Here is a 15,745-nt window from a genome sequence, read left to right on the forward strand (position 1 = left end):
GGTGATATGAGAGGTACAGGTGATATGAGAGGTACAGGTAATGTGAGAGGTACAGGTGATATGAGAGGTACAGGTAATGTGAGAGATACAGGTGAGATGAGAGGTACAGGCAATGTGAGAGATATAGGTGATATGAGAGGTACAGGTGATATGAGAGGTACAGGTGATATGAGAGGTACAGGTAATGTGAGAGATACAGGTGATATGAGAGGTACAGGTGATATGAGAGGTACAGGTAATGTGAGAGATACAGGTGATATGAGAGGTACAGGTGATATGAGAGGTACAGGTGATATGAGAGGTACAGGTGATATGAGAGGTACAGGTAATATGAGAGATACAGGTGATATGAGAGGTACAGGTGATATGAGAGGTACAGGTGATATGAGAGGTACAGGTGATATGAGAGGTACAGGTGATATGAGAGGTACAGGTGATATGAGAGGTACAGGTGATATGAGAGGTACAGGTAATATGAGAGATACAGGTGATATGAGAGGTACAGGTGATATGAGAGGTACAGGTGATATGAGAGGTACAGGTGATATGAGAGGTACAGGTAATGTGAGAGATACAGGTGATATGAGAGGTATAAATGGAATGTGAGGTACAAGTGATATGAGAGATACAGGTGGTGGGTGAAGTACAGTTGATGGGTGAGGTACATGTGATGAGTGAGGTACAGATGATGTAGTGGTGATGGTGGTGGTGGTGATGGATAGGGGTGATATAGGAGGTACAGCTGAGGTGTTTTACTGCCGATACTTCATTTGCTTTCATTATATTACTACCAGAAAAATGAGCAGCAAATTCAAACTGGGTGAGATTTGAACTCATTTTCAACAGCAATTCTCCTGCATTGCTCTACTGGTTCAGCCATTTCACCATCAATAAGAATAATAACAATAATATCAACAGCAATAACAATAATAACATGAACTGGATTTAGAAGAAAATTTAGCTTAATTGCAATATTTGGTGCCAGATTGGCTAAATGGACATTAAACTGACAATGTTAGAATTGAAAGTCAAAGATAACGATGAAGCCAATTGAGTGGAAGTATACTGGAAGTGCTTTCTGCAAAGTTCGTGTTGATATATGCACACAGATACATACTTTTATAGTCATCTACAACACCCAAGAGACCATTTATACTGCACATAACTCTCTCACTTCATGCACAGTTATGCACAAACCTTCACATCTACATAAACCCACACATCTGCAGCATGTTCAGAGCAATCATATTGGACTGAAGTCACTGGAACACACAGTTCCACATGGATGCATTGCTGCACACACTGCATTCTAAATGGTGTTTTCTATATATATATATATATTAGCAACATAGATCTCTGATGAAGATCTGTTGAGATACTCGTACACAATATCACACATGCATGCAACTGTTGTATACAAACGTCCTCACACACACACATACATATACACACAAATTAATTCTAATAAAAATAGACTGCACTTTTCATAATGTTGTATAAGGAGTCATACTAATGATTAACAGATAAGGATCTGTATGTATGCATGTATGTATATGTGTGAGTGTATGGGCATGTATGTGTGAGCGTGTGGGCGAGTATGCATAAATGTGATTTACATACATTTTACTGAAAACCTTGAAGTAGGTATAGACAAACACTTTTAAACTCATATACACATATGCATACATATGCATATTCATGCAAACACATATACATACGTATGTACACATATACAAAACGTGTAAGTGTGACATTGTTGCATGTAAATACTTTTCTACTGAAACCTAATTTATATACATTAAACTAAGTTATTACAATAAATTAATTGGTTGAAATATATATATATAACCTCTTGCTTGCTATATTTCCATAGTTTGATGACAAATAAAAAAAAAAAAAAAAAAGAAATGGAAAGAAGAAAAAAATTCTCTACTGTTAAAGGGAAGCTTGGAGAGAATTGACAGCTATTATTGCCTGGAAAATGGCCACAAAGAATTTCAAAGACTCAGAACCCTAACACCATACACATATATATGCATATACATACATATATATATATGTACGTACATATATATATATTTATATATAGATGTATGTATGTACACACATTTATTCACATACACACATACACAAATAAATATATATTCACATGCAAACGCATATATGTTTTATACAAATGCACACATACATGCATAAAGATGTAGGATTTTACATACAAGCACACACACACGCGCACACACATGTATTCACTTTTATACACATGCATAAACATATACATGTACTTCAAACCAACATGTGCTTAGTCACATGGCCAGTGACACAACGCAGTATATATTCCTGCCAATAATTTCTGCCTCTTCCTTAATAACAGACATTTCTCTGCAGTAAAGAAAATACCTCTGCTATGTTCTTAACCAACGACATTGCTGGAGAACCATTGAAGATGTCATCTTCATATGTTTTGGATAAATCAGTTTTGGAGGGTGGGGGCATTACCAAAGGAAGAGTTGAATTTTGCACAGCAAGTTATTCCATTTATCAATTTTATAATGCAACTACTAGGCACAGGTGTGCTAAACACTGTACTATCACTCCACTGTAGTGTTGCTGTCTCACTAACCACTATACTTACACTACATTGTAGTCCCACCAAACTCAATACTGTCCCATCAAGCTCTACACTATCATTCCACTTGAGTTCCACTGCTCTACCAAACACTGTACTATCACTCCACTGTAGTCTTGCAGTCGCATCAAGATCTACACTGTCACTCGACTGGAATCCCACTGCTCTATCAAACACTGCACTATCACCCCACTGTAGTTCTGTCCTACCAGCCACTTCACTGCCATTCCATAGTAATTTCTCTATCAAAACACAATTTGATAGACAATTTTGAAACACAATTTCCCTTCTGAATTCAAATGTTAGTAAGGTTACCAAACTGTCCATCTCCTCATACTCAACCATAAATGCAATTTAACTAATAGGGTTAATTATACTTCTACCTCCAACATTATTTTCCTTTGCACCAAATATACAACTCATTATTAAGACCATTTAGCAGAACATGTAAAGTGCTGGATTAAATGTCATGCTACAAAAAATTTTTGTGTTCAAATCCTACCAAGGTCGGCTTTGCTTTGCACTCTCGTGTCCCATTAGATTAAATACCAGCTAATTAGAGAGGGTAATTGAATTAACAATATATCTTATCAATAAATACATGACCTGACACCTTAGTAACAAATCTAAATTATTAGAGCTGTGAAGGTACATAGCTCTGTGGTTAGAGCATTGGGTTTACAACCTTGAGGTTATGAGTTCGATTCCTGGATCAGGTTGTGTGTTGTGCTCTTGAGCAAGACACTTTATTTCATGTAGTTCCAGTTCACTTAGTTGTAGAGATGAGTTACTACATCACTGATGCCAAGCTGTATCAACCTCTATCTTTACCTTGGTCAACATTGATATAGAGAAGGAAGACAGGTATGTACAGGTAACTGGTTGTTTTCCACAAACAATTTTGCTCAGACTTGTGTCTCAGTGGGGAACTTCCCAGGTGTAATCCAATGGTCATTCTTGACCAAATCTCCAGCCATTTATATTTACCAAATGTTAAACCTACATGAGATTGAAACAGCAGCTAAACCTCCTTCGTTACACCTTATCATTTTAAAACAAAGGATGAACATGTACTTAATAACAATGGATGGCCATGGTTGGAACACCTTTTATCATAAGTCTGCTCAAACCACAACTGAACAGTGTAACTTTTATGTGAAACATCAATAAAATATACTCAAGTGGTCTATGTTGTTAACTACTCTAGAACAGATGCCTTTATTTCAATACTGAGAGACTTGCATCTGACGCAATGCCTCAATGTAATCTAGTTATCCCTAAATATAATCTTATGGTCTCTCTCTTCCAATTCTGTGCATTAATTTGCATAGCAAGCACTTCTGACTATATTATGTATGGTTTCCTCATCTTAATTGTTGCTTTCACTATGATTTGGCTGTGTACACTCTAGCCTTCTCTGGGTGTTTTGTGATCCACCTCAGTTCCATGCCTGGTATTGAACTCAGAAACTCTAGGTGACTGCATTTGCATTAACTAGTACTTTTATCCACTACATTATGTATGCAGGCAGTATCAGAGTGAATTTTTAAGACTTCAAAACCTCCATTGATTTCTGTGAGTCAGCACCATACTAACTGGATCATACAAGCAAGGCATTAAGGTGGATCACAGGACATCTAAAGAAGACTGATACATAATGGAAACAACAACTAAGATAAGGACACCTCTCTGACTAATACAAAATGTATAGGTGCAGGAGTGGCTGTGTGCAAGAAGCTTGCTTCTCGACCACATAGTTCTGGGTTCAGTCCCACTGCATGGCACCTTGGGCAAGTGCCTTCTACTATAACCTCAGGCCGACCAAAGCCTCATGAGTGGAATTGGTAGATGGAAACGGAAAGGAGCCTGTCGTATATATATCATCATCATCCTTTAACGTCTGCTTTCCATGCTAGCATGGGTTGGACGATTTGACTGAGGACTGGTGAAACTAGATGGCTACACCAGGCTCCAATCTGATTTGGCAGAGTTTCTACATATGTGTGTGTATGTGTGTGTGTATTTGTGTGTATGTGTTTGTCCCTACCACCATCGCTTGACAACTGATGTTGGTATGTTTACGTATCCGTAACTTAGTGGTTCACTAAAAGAGACCGATAAAATAAGTACTAGACTTACAAAGAATAAGTCCTGGGGTTGATTTGTTTGCCTAAAAGTCGTGTTCCAGCATGGCCGGTGTCAAATGACTGAAACAAATAAAAGAGTAAAAGAGTATAGTCTACATCTCAGAAAATATAGAATTGTATTATTCCTGAACATGTTGTAATGTTACAAGAACAAGTGTATGTGCTTTTGTTAGCCTACAATTCTAACTTCACGACTTAACTGCTGACCTGTAAAAAATAACAACAAGCTAGATTGTCCATTATTAAATGTCAGATGAGAATTGTTGATTGTCTTGATCAACCTTGCCATAGACTCCAGCTCTGATTATGGTCCATGTGCAACAGAATCGTTACTCTTTGTTAGTTTATTCCGCATTAAATTCATCACGCACATCTTGAAAGAGAGTCATCATCTTCAGCTCCCAAGAGACAACTAAAGAAGAATATTCCATCGTATTGTTTCTGTTGCTGTGTTAGAAATAAGTTAATGAAGAAATTTGTTGGTGTGACAAACTCAAACAAAAGCACCTCAATCTAAACATTAGTGTCTGCTTCATCACACCATACTGCACCGATGTCCACATCTTCAGTTTGTGCTGCCAATAAACCAAGTTACCATCAATGGAAATTCTTCTGATTAGTTAATAAATCAAATTGTATTGTCTTCCTTCGAATTATGGTCAATAGGAATCAAAACAACTTGTTTCTCTATTCTTTCTCTCCTCCTCCCCCACCACCCTGCCTCGACACCACCCATCCTTCCACACCACCGCAGACACACAGACAGAATTCATAATTCATTATTCACAAAATAAAAGAAAATTTAAAAAATAATAAACATGAACTAACCAGAAATATTGAAGGAAAATTATTTTCATAGAGAGTTTCTTCTGTGTATAGTTTTGAATACATTAATGTTTAATTCATAAGGATTGATTCAAAACCATGACTAGATGGTGGTGGTGGTGGTGGTTGTGGTTGTGGTGGTGGTGGTTGTGGTGGTGGTGGTGGTGGTGAGAGAGGACAAAGAAAGAATGGAAGCTGGAAATTTTGTCAGTGTTTTAAACATTTGCAATGTTATTTCAGCTTTTCATTTCTCGAATGTTAATTGTGGAAAGATGTAAGCAAACATTACTTCTTTCACACCCTACCAAGCTGAACATAATCATAAAATAAGTAGGCATGTGTGCACGCACACACACACACACACACACAAAAGATATTCATATTCACAGAAACATACATACACACATATAAACATATGTTCTCTGATTAAAAATATTAGGTTCAAATATATGCAACTTTGGAGTATGTTCACATGCATTCAAATGCTCATGGGCACATGCACACACACACAAAAAGGTTGGAAATGTTCCAGATATTGGTGGCTTCATAGATGATAAGTCGAAATTTTCCCCAGTCACAACCAATACCCCATGCCACAAATCTATTCTGTGATTTGATGTTTCTTTTTCAGTTTTATTATTATGACTTTGGTACTGCTTCTGCATGTTATATCACTCAGTTTTCTACCCACTTGAGTATTACTAGACACTCCTGTTGGAGTATGAGGGGAGCAATAGTGAGAGTTGGATAATACTTCTATCTGTTGATGTTTATCGTTGCCAGTACCGCTGGACTGGCTCCTGTGCAGGTGGCACATAAAATACACCATTTCGAGTCTGGCCGTTGCCAGTACCTCCATGGCACGTAAAAGCACCCACTACTGTCTCAGAGTGGTTGGCGTTAGGAAGACCATCCAGCTGTAGAAACTCTGCCAAATCAGATTGGAGCCTGGTGTAGCCATCTGGTTCACCAGTCCTCAGTCAAATTGTCCAACCCATGCTAGCATGGAAAGCAGACGTTAAACGATGATGATGATGAAACATGTAAATTCCTGTAAGGGAAGAAGAGGTATGTCCAATAGTAACATAATCCTAATCCAGTCTGTTACTATTGGTGTTCAGTTCCTCAGTCTTAGAGCAATGAATGATAAAGTCAATTGTAGCATGATTTAACCCTTATATAATGGGCATCATTAACTGATATTTTATTAGAGAATAGACATAATCTATTGATATTTCAAAAATTTCACATGGATACCGCTATCCTCAATTGGTACCTGAGGGTCTACTTTGTCAAATGTGCCTAAGCACCTTATTGATGAGAGAAATCAAGTTGCAAATGGAAGATTTAAACAGTGTTGAGGAAGAAGGTTGCATGCTGATGAGGATGCTCTAGATAGAGCAAAAGAAAGTGATACTTCAAATATCTTTGGATGGAAAAGGTGCACTGATTTTTCTACATTTGTACATTAGTTTGACAACAGTGCAGGAGTCTCAAATGAATTTATGCTCATGCCAGATATGCAAAGGAAAGTGAATATTTTACAGCACTTTCGAGTGAGGTCATTGCCAGTGCCACTGGACTGGCCTTCGGGCCGGTGGCATATAAAAGCACCCACTACACTCTTGAAGTGGTTGGCATTAGGAAGAGCATCCAGCTGTAGAAACTCTGCCAGATCAGATTGGAGCCTGATGCAGCCATCCGGTTCACCAGTCCTCAGTCAAATCGTCCAACCCATGCTAGCATGGAAAGCGGACATTAAATGGTGATTAAAGTAAAAATAAGTGTAAAAATTAGCCTTAAGAAAAAAAGATATCTTTTGTTTTTTTCCCATTTACACACACATTCATGCAACCTTTTACTGCTATTTAAGGGTAAATGCTGGAGAGGAAGAGAGAACAAATTAGTTTCAAGGTCAGTGTGTTCAAAGGAAGGGGTAAGTTGATAACATCGACCCCAGTACTCAACCAGTATTTATTTTACTGATCCTAGAAAGATGAAAGACAAAGTTGACCTCAGTGGAATTGGAACTCAGGACATAAAGCTGGATGAAATGCCACTAAGCATTTTACCCAGGTTGCTAACGATCTTGCCACCTTACTGCCTTCAAGAAGGCAGAACAAATTAGCAAAACATTTAATGCTGCAGTCTACTGCTTTAGCTCTTATCACTTTGAGCTTTGACTCAGTTTTAAGCACTTAAACAATGGAGTGTGAGTATGAATGATACCTATTTTCAATTTATTTCAACTGAACAACAAACGAAATATCTGACTGTTGTTGCTAATAAAGTGGTAATTGTTCACGCAATTATGAACTAAACATGGTGTAAATGTAAATAATGAAAAAAAAAACATCTTTCATATTTGAAGATGAAGTTAATTGCCTGAAAATTTATAATTGCATGAATACTAAATTGCTTGAGTCACAGCCAAAAAAGTCAACAACTATTGTATTATCCTCATTATCAATATTTAAATGTCAATTTTATTTTAGCCTAGGTCAGCTTGAATGGTTATTCGGTTGTATTGCCATGTACGGCCATATTGTAACTAGGCTTATTTTTGACACTTGTTCTGTTAGATCCTGCTTGTGACATTTCTTCTAGTATCTTCCTCAACCATGGTAACCCTCCTCCTCTACTGTCAGTTATCTCACTTGTATACATTTGATAACTTTAATGTCCAGCCTGCTTGAGAAACATATCACAGGTGAGCTAACATTATCTACCCACCACATCAGGTTCATCTCATTTCTCCCCAACCTTACAGGTCTTCCACATTCAACTGCAATGCCTTGTTATGTTAATCAGCTTTAGAAAATCTGTCTCAGCGACAGAAAAATACTTTGTCATATAAGAGTTGTCTAATTAGTTTATGAACTTGATTTCATGGACAATCTTCTAATTGACTTCTCCTTGTACGTCTGACATAGTCATTTACTGTCTGCAAGAAGTTCTACTACATCTCTTACATACCCAATACTTGTTCTGACTACATCGTATTTGTACAATGTTCCTATTTTCCCCTAGTCTTCATATCTCATAACACCACTTCATCAGTGGTGCTGAGATTTTATGCACCTTCTCACTAATTACAACTTTGATGTTTGCCATGCAAATGTTTATAATAATGTTTTTTTTCATATACATATATTTGCAACAGAGATGATAGGTGAGGAGAGACTATGAGGATCAATTACAAAGATGGTGGTGGGAAGTAAGGGACCCATAGAGTTAATTATAAAAAGAAAGAGGTATGGAAAACAAAAGACAATGATGTTGATTAAAACAGAATTTTAATTTTTTTCGGAGAAAAAGAATGACATTTTGGAAATTTATTTTCCATTTCTCAACAGTGACATGTTTGGTTGGTACCTCAACCATTCAAGGATTTCTTTGTAATTTGTCCCCACCTCTTTTTCACTGAACAAGGCCTAACTTAAGTGAAAGGAACGCATGCATGAAATTCACAGACTTTATGACTAGAAATGTAGAGCAAGTAAATTTAATCTTTTTGTTACCATATTTCTGATGAAATATACTGCCTTAGTTTCAACTCTGTTTGAAAAAAATAATGAGGAATTAATAGTAAAACAACTTAGTCATTATTATGGTGGTGTTTGGGACATAAATTAACATGAAATTTTAAAACAGGAAGTTTGTATCATATAACCTGAGGTGGTCTCTGGCATGTTGGTATTAAAAGGGCTCGAGAACATTTTTCATGACAAGGCATATGACAGGATTAATTTAATAAAATAGAAAAAAATAACCCCTACAATATGACAACACATCTTAATGAATCCTTTCAATGTTAGTTTTACACTCAATGAGTCAATGTCCCCCTTATTCTTGTGGCAAATAAATGAAATCATTATTATAGTTGTTATCATTGAACAGTGTATGTAATGTGCTTAGAATAGCTATTTCACCCTCAATGACTTGTTGAGCTCCTCTTATAATCATTAAAGTTGACAGATGTGATGCAAAACTTGAAAAGGATTGTTTCTTACCAGACTGCCTTACATAACATGTGCTACAAGAAAAAAACAGGCTTTAGCAGTACCCTACTGAACAGATTAAACTATATGTATTCTTTAAGGTGAGGAAATGTATTTCTCTTATCTTATTTTGGTTGAATGAAACAATATATTATTCACATTTTGATTGGTTTTAACAAAGAAAATGAAACTACACAATGTTTTTTTTATGAATCTAATGCAAATTCTTAAATTTGCAGAACTGCCCAACCAATAATCTAAGTTTAATATACCATCATACAGTTATCGTCCGTGGAATATACAGAATAAATTTCTGTTTCAATTTTGTTTACATAAGAAAATTGCCATAGCCTTAAGAAATAGTAAATGTTATTATTTTGAAATTATCTTTCATGTAGAGAGAAAATACTATGAGAAAGGGATACATTTTTTTGAGTCAATTTACTAACTAATATTATATTCTAACAACAACTATTACAAAATAGAAAAACCAGCACAGGGGGTGGGGGGAGAATAAAAAGAAGCTGAATACATTTTTGAAATAATTTATTTCTTTTTTAAAATAAAATGAAATGTATCTCAATTTTCCTTTAAATTCTCACTCTTTCTTTTCAACAATATTTTGTATAGAAAAGTCCTTTTAACATTTAGCAATAGAGAATATTCTGAGAATATTTAAAACACTAGTCTGTGTTGCATCGATTCAAAATATCTGCTTCTCCCAAGAGCTCTTACACAATTTTCTATGATTGAAACAACTTGTCAAAAGGTTTCCATTGAAAATAACCAAAGACATTTTAGGGGTGGGGTAGTATTGAAAAATAAAACTGATGGAACAATAGTTTTAGGATAGCATTGTCAGTAATAGGTTTTGTTTATTTCCTTTTATTTTATTTTCTACTACATCATATTGACTATGGGATTTTATATCCACCATATTGGTTTTCTTCAATAAAACCTAAACTGTCATAAATATAACAATAAATTTAAAAAATACTGCTTCAATGTAGTTTAGATATAAACAATTTGGACAAAAAGAGAAGAGAAACTAATTTTTGTTAGAATTCATTCAATTTTCAGGGTGTTTTCTTTTTATTTTGTTTCTTTAATATTATCATGTTAGATTTATCTACTTCTAAAATTTAACTTGTAATAGTTTTTTGTTGTTGTTTCCTTATATTTTTCTTTTGTCAATCTCTCAGTTATGTGTATTACATTTTCTCTTCAATTCTCTTTAGTATAAAGTAATTTAGGAGATTTAAGAGTCAAGAAAACATTATCAACATCTGACCATATCAAACGAAATTACTTCAAAATAACACAGGGAACCGTTTACATTGATTAGTATCTAATAACCAAGAGACATGTTAGTTCCTTTTCCACTAACTTTATTTAAAATTCATTTCATTACATTGATCTCCCTAAAAGTTTTAAATTTGATTTCAAAATTAATTCTTTCAACGAAATACTTGTTAACCCATCTCCAACCCTAAAACAAAAAACAAATGAAAGCAAAAAGTGGTTCTTTCTGATAATCATTGGACCCATAATAATGCTAGATTGGATATGTATCACTATTAATTCTTTCTACCATGGGCACAAAGCCTCAAATTTTGGGTGACGGTGTTAGTTGATCACATTGATCCCAGTGAGCAAATAGTACTTAAGGTTTTATATTTTGTTGCAAGTAAGTTGAGATAATGTAACATACATTGAATTATTAACATAAGAACTGTGAATAGAGGTAAGATCATCTTTATGGTGTTAGTTTCATAGAAACTTACCTTATTCTTGTTGCAATTACCATCATTGCTACTTGAAATAAGTATGAAGGTGCTTTTTGCTTCTTTACAAGAGGGAATTGGATGTGATGGCATTCATGCCTAAACTAGAGAACATGTTAGGAAAAGGAAGTGGTTCTTAACCAGAATCAAAATTTCATTACAGATATAGCGTAGTGGAAGCTCATCTGTTTATCTACAGGTAGTGCACTTTATATCATAATACAGAACCTGGAAACATATGTAGTTGGGAAGCAAGCTTCTAACAAGAAAGCTACTTCTTTGCCTATATATATATATATATATATATATATATATATATATATATATATATATATATATATATATATATATATATATATAAATTAATAAAAAAGCTAGTTGCAATGTTAAACCATGAAGGAGAATTATAGTTGTCAACTGTGACTAAGGGTTTCAAGACACCTACATTACTAGAAATAAGAGCATTTAGCTCTTATTCTCGGTTCAATGTTTGGGGGCAATTGCAGCCCCTATCAGAATATATGTTATGTGCTTTATAACAGCATTGGAGCATTTAGCTCCAATTTCTAGCAACGTAGGTGTCTTGAGCCCCTTAATCACATTTAGATGATGACTGTAATTCTCCTATATACACACACACACACACACACATATATATATATCAATCTAGTGTTAACTGTTGGAAAAACGGCTACTCAATACTATAGTAGAGGTTAATAATATATTTAAGTTTGGTCAAGTTAGTTTATTGCTACTCCAACCTTCACCTGTAGCTGCACAAGATCTTTAGAAAGTTATGGCTAAATAAATAAATAAATATATATATATATATATATATATATATATATATAGCCTATATGTATGTTTATTCACTTCATGACTCTGTGATAGATTCAATGTAGATATTCTCATCTTTAAAAAGATACGAAAAATAGATCCTAGGTTCGATGGAACATTCAGACTGATGAAAATAATAATGATGATGATGATGAGAGAGGGGGAAAAGGGAGAAGGAGGGAGAGAGATGGAGGAAGAGAGAGGTGGAGAAAGAGAGAGAGGTGGAGAAAGAGAGAGAGGTGGAAGACTAGATTTGTTCTAATATCAAATTGTAAGGTGCTAAATCTGGACACTACTTCCGAGAATCTAATTAACAACCATGAAGTCATTACTGAAACAAAACTAACCAGAAATATTCAATAAGTTTCTTTCCCTTGAATCATCACCACTATCGTTTAACGTCTGTTTCCATGCATGCTGGCATGGGTTAGATGGTTTGACAGGAGCTGGCCAGCCTCTAAATTGTCTGTCGTAGCATGGTTTCTACAGCTGGATGCTCTTTCTAACACCAACCACTTTACAGAAGGGATGGTTTTCATGGCATTTAAAGACCTTCCTTCGTTGGTGATCTTGATGTGGTACATGGCTATTGGTTTATGCCTGTGTGCATGTTGTGGGTGTTAAAAAATGTGAGTATATATAGAGAGGTTCGTATATATGCGTAGGAATATCATTATCAATACCACGTCATCATTATCATTTTAACAGCTATTTTTTTACATCCACATGTATATAGTAAGCATTTGTAACTCACCTTGATATACACACATGCATGCATATCCCCACACAGACACATTTATACATACTTATCAATACTAGTAACACTCATTGTTGGTTACTTGGTCACAGTACCTCCTAAGGAATTACTCAATGTTAGATGTATAATTAATTAATAGTTAAACAGAATTGTTGCTATTGATAACAGATATTTATTGCAAATATCCCCCCACCCAAAAAAAACCCCAAAAGTATTTCATTTAATTTTTTATTTTAATTTAATAAATATTTTTATTTTGAAAATGAATATTCATTTCATTAATATTCATGGAATTTTAAAAATGTAAAACTATAATTACTGTATCTGTGTAATATTACCTGATATTACTCACATTGTCAAAAGTGTATTCCAATCATTAGTGTCAAATGACAGGTAATACTCAAGGTGTGTACATGTGTGCATCATGACTTTTTATACATACACACACACACATTTATATCTATCTATCTATCTATCTATCTTATATATATATATATATATATATATATATATCTGAATTTGTATATATATGGATATGTACTCATTTTTCCTTATTGTTTAATATCTCCATTAAAATCCATATACAACAAAAGTAGAAAAATATTCAACTGAAACACACATACATGTATATTTATATGAATATATATATATATATATATATATATATATATATATATGGATGATGATAAATATATAGATATCTGCTAAAAGAGGGAACGGTGGCTAAATAATATAAATAAATATAATAAAGGAGTAATTTTGTATAGGAGAACATTTTATATTTAATTTCACATCTTTACTGAAAATTAATTTCTGCCAGAAATATCTAATTTGGGATTATATATTGTACTGTATTTTAACGTGCGTGTGTTAGTCTATTCATATACATACATACAAGCAAATATATATTATCTTTCTCCCCCCCTCTCTCTCTCTCTCTCTCTCTCTCTCTCTCTATATATATATATATATATGTATATATATATATATATATATATATATATATATATAGTATATATATAATTTGTGTATGTTTTTGCATGCACATATATAGCACACTGTACGTATAAGTATATAATCATATAGGCAAGTATGTTAAAACATTTGTGTGTAGTCATAGACATACACACACACACGTGTACAAGCACACACACATGCACATATACAACATATATACTGTGTATATACACACAAAATGCGAACTATCAAATTTGTTTTTAAGAGAAAGAGGGAGGAAGGGAGAAAGAGTGTGAGAGAGAGAGAGAGAGAGAGAGAGAGAGAGAGAGAGAGAGAGAGAGAGAGAGAGAGAGAGAGAGAGAGAGAGAGGGGAATGAGCATGTCTCTCAAAATGTAATATTTCTTCACAAAAATATTTTCAAAATTCTATTTCTCAAATAAAATTATAGAGAAGAAAATATAAAAGATAGAAATTATTATTTTTTTAATTTTTAAACTAATCTAAAATTTTTAAACATAATCTATATATGTGTATGAATGTATGTATTGAGACAAACATATACATAAGCATACACACTAACACATGTGACAGTGTGCTTTTATATATGTGTGTGTGTGTATATATATATATATATATATATATATATATATATATATATATATATATATATATATATATATATATATATACATACACATATATGTATGTATATATGTATACACACACACACACACACACATATATATATACATGCACGCAGAAACACACACAAGTAAATGCATACACATAAAATGTAGAAAGTAAATTATTACTACTACTATTACTACTGTTTCTGTCATTGTTGTTATTATTATTATTATTATTATTATTATTACCTCTGCCTTATTGAAGGCAGAGGTATTGTTTTCAGTTGTGTTTGTTTATTTGTTTGTTTATCTGTCTATGGACAAGATATCTCAAAAACTGCTGGATGGATTCAGATGAAACTTTCAGGCATGTTTGACCTCATAACTAGCACAAACTGATTAGATTTTGGGATCAATTCACCACCAGACAAGGATTCTGGATTATTTTTCCTGTGTTTTTTTACTTAATTTTTGAGAGCAGTCAGGTTCATTTTTAGTATTCTCATTTATGAGAGCAGTTGAGTTTATTTCAGATATTCTCATTTTAAAAATCATCTCTGGTTAATCGTTGAGAGGACGTTGGTGTTGCCTTGGTGGAGGTTTGTGCTCTCTGAGTGCTCTTATTATTATTATCATCATCATTATTATTGTATCATGGTGTTGAGCTGACAGAATCGTTAGCATGTCTGGTAAAATATTCTGAGTTCGACTTTGCCTTTCATCCTCTTGTGGTTGATAAAATGAGTACCAGTCAAGCACTGGGGTCGATATAATTGACTAGTCTCCTCCCACAAAATTTCAGCCTATAGTGGAAAGGATTATTATCATCATTATTGTTATTGTTGTAATAGAAAGGATTATCATTATTGTCAATATTAATAATAATAATAATTATTGTTGTTGTTGTTGTTGTTGTTGTTATTATTATTATCATCATTATCATCAAGACAGTGAGCTGGCAGAATGAGAAAGCTCTTCCCCACCAGCTTAATAATAAAACTGACTTAGAAACTTACAGATGCCTAAAGATGCAATGTCTGGTTTTTTTTATAGAAAGGAATCCAACGATTACATCAAGAAACATCACTTTAATGTTTTCCCCTTAAGCAAGGCCAGGATGAGTAAACACTCCATTTTCTTTCTCTGACAAATATAGCTGTACTCCGAGTTAAGAGTATAGATGC

The 15,745-nt window shown here is 34.0% G+C and overlaps 1 protein-coding gene across 1 annotated transcript in view; it reads right to left on the reverse strand.

Moving 5' to 3' along the window:
- Positions 1–15,745, reverse strand: part of LOC106877315 (cytosolic carboxypeptidase 6-like) — a 1,751,930-nt gene that overhangs the window by 218,382 nt on the left and 1,517,803 nt on the right. The gene's annotated exons all lie outside the window — the stretch shown is intronic.

Source organism: Octopus bimaculoides, chromosome 10 (assembly GCF_046866305.1).
Source record: "Octopus bimaculoides isolate indiv1 chromosome 10, ASM4686630v1, whole genome shotgun sequence".
Classification (NCBI taxonomy): Eukaryota; Metazoa; Mollusca; class Cephalopoda; order Octopoda; family Octopodidae; genus Octopus; species Octopus bimaculoides.